Raw genomic sequence first — 3,089 nt, 5'->3', positions numbered from 1 at the left:
ACTTCAGATCATGAACTGTTGTCTCTATCTTCAGCTACTTCTTCGACATCGCTGAAGGTTCCTTTGGTGTGATGAATACTTGTTCTTCGAGAAGTTTTACAAAACATGTTCAACAATCATTGAACAGACTCAAATATGATCGTTGAAATTGAACAAAAATACAACAAGTACATTTCACTAAGTATGGAGGGTCATCATCAAATCATGAGAGAGTTTGGATCAACAAAATACAACAATTACATTTCACTAAGTATGGAGGGTCATCTTTGGGACTTTATGCCTTTGATAAAATAAGTATGGAGAATGATTTTACATACTTGCAAGATGATTATTCAAGATTTTGATGAGTTTTAAATGGTCATATCTTTGATTTGTTGATAAAAATGGGGATTTTACCCACTTTATGGCTATTTATACATAAGAGAGAGAATCAAAAGAGAATGCTAACTATTTAAGAGAATACGTGATTTTGTACGTGATGTTAGTGTAAAATCACATGTGATTCGACTGTTCTCTTATTCGCTTAAATAGGTATCATCTCATTTAAACACAAATTTTATACATAAATGCCTATGTGTTGGATATGGTTTGTCATGTCTAGAAGGTTGAATACATTAAAATAGAATGCAATAGATCCATAGACATAGAATTCAGTTTTATTTGATATGAATGAGATGATATTTCCTATATATAACTTGAAATATGCATTGGGTCTTCATAAGCAATATGTGTGAGCTTTTGGGTTCGAGAATCGACCATTGACCAATATAATGTAATTTCTAAGTGAACGAGCTTAACTAGGATTTTAGAGATTCCAAGGTATAAATCTAGTATGGTTGAACTTGCTGAACCGACAAGCAATAAACTTAGAGTAGTTGAGCTTGTTAACTCATCAAACTATAAACCTGGAGTGGTTGATCTTAATGAATGTTAATCCACTAGTGATGCTTATATAGCATGGATATGCAATTTACTTTTGTGTTCCTTCACTATCAATGGTAAATCGGTCTCCCCCGTCATTGGAAGATGTACTATGCCCTTCCAAGGGCGATATTGGTTTAAATGGACAAATTAACTTGATTAAAGCTATGTTTTTGGTTGTGAGGTTTTATAGCTTTATTCCACAATTGTTTGAATTCATTAAATGTTAAGCCTAATACTTTTCTTAAATAACATGTATATCAGGGTCTCAAAGTAGCGGGACCACTAATGCTTGAGTGGAATGATGTTTTTGCCTGTAGAGGCACTTATCTTTTGGAAGACATTTGGAGTCACCACATAATAGATTCCTTTGGGTGATTATAGTGACATCAGACCATAATATAAATCTAGAATCGGTTTAGATTAGTTACTTGTTGTCTACCTTCCATTTATTGATGTAAACTCTTTTATCATTTCCCATTGTTGGGTGTATTTAATTAAGTATTTATTTCATCTTATTTTATAGATGCTATCACATATATGATATGAATATAGTCACAATGATCATTGATATTACCACAGATGATATTGATCTTATTATACGTGATCAATGATATTGAATTCTTATTTTTTACCATTCCTTTTATCACATGTGACACATATAAAATTCACATAGTGGATCACACATAACATATAACATGTGATTGAAAATGTGTTGGTGAAAAAAAATAAGGCATTGATCGTGGATATTACATGTGATATTAACAAAGATTATAAAAAAAATCTTATGAAATAGATTTTAGAAAATAGTAAAAAAAAAAAAACACATTTTAGGTTGTAGGGATGAATTAATTAAAATCCAAAATAAATATAGCTTTGTCTTTGTAAAATTGGAAGACATTATCTAGATTGTAGAACCCAATGTCTTAAAATAGAACGTAAACGAAAGCTTGGCTCACAAGTTTAGCCTGATACTCAAAAGTTAATTAATGAAGAATTTTGTTTCAAACCCTTTTGTAGTATAGAGAAGTTTATATATACGAGGGATTTGAGTAATTTTTGCCTTAAACACTAACTTAAAAAGTCCTACCAATTAACTTCAACGCTATAAAGATCAAGAAAGGAAGTTGTACATCTTCCGTGTTAGACGAAAAATTCCAGCACTTTCTTTGTACGTATTTGTTATTTGTTCCCTTTTTTCTAGGTTTATCTTCATCATCCTTCTTTTATTTTATTTGAGGACAAGTAACCCCTCAAGCTTGGGGGTGTGATAATTCTCAATTTGGAGAGTTTTTTATTGTTCAATACTCTTATTTTTGTGTGTTATTATACCCATTATGCATTTCTCTATTTCTACTATGTTCTTTAATTTTATTATGAGCTAATAACCGCTTTAGGTGTGGTTGTGAGTCAAACTTAAGACGAGTAGGAAACACTTGGTCGGTGAAAACCCCAGACTACAATCAGGACCAAAAGCAAGTATACAAATAGTCCCAATATCGTCTTTCAAGTAATAAAAGTGGTACAAGTACCGGATATCATCCATAGGGATCGTAGTAAAAGTTTAAAAGAAAGTAAAATTAAGGAAATGATTTCAGAAGGCGAATTCGAAGACTTTGATTAGAACAGAGTTAACACTACTAAAAACAGGAGATAACAGAATATAAAAGCAAGCTAGGGTCTATGACTTTTCGAGTGAGATGTAAATACTATTTCCAGTCGATCAATGCTGTCAAAATGCTACAACATGAAACCATGCTGACATATTGCTACAGCAGTCAATCAGTAACAACTATTTTTACCAATTACTTTGAAGGTATTCCTCTCGGACTTCACCAATGCACTGATATTATAACTTTCAACCCATATCTCTATGAGGTATCCAGACCAGTGAAAGTGACAAATGGTGTCTTCAAAGTATATGGATAAACAAATCTCTTTGTTAAAAATCACTCTCTCGAGTGGATTCCCATATCATTCAAGTTGACGTGTTCTGAATGACTCATCTCTGAATCCATTCCATTTTAACACTTCAGAGTGATCAACTCGTCGAGAATTAACAACTTAAAAAATACGGAAAACAAATCTCTTTGTTAGCAACTCTCTCAAGTCTACTTCCCATATCATCCAAGTTGACGTGCAAACAATGGCTCAGCTTAGAGTCCACG

The sequence above is a fragment of the Cynara cardunculus genome (genome assembly GCF_001531365.2).
Source record: "Cynara cardunculus var. scolymus isolate 2C chromosome LG 8, CcrdV1, whole genome shotgun sequence".
In the NCBI taxonomy this organism is placed as follows: domain Eukaryota; kingdom Viridiplantae; phylum Streptophyta; class Magnoliopsida; order Asterales; family Asteraceae; genus Cynara; species Cynara cardunculus.
This window is presented reverse-complemented; position numbering follows the sequence as displayed.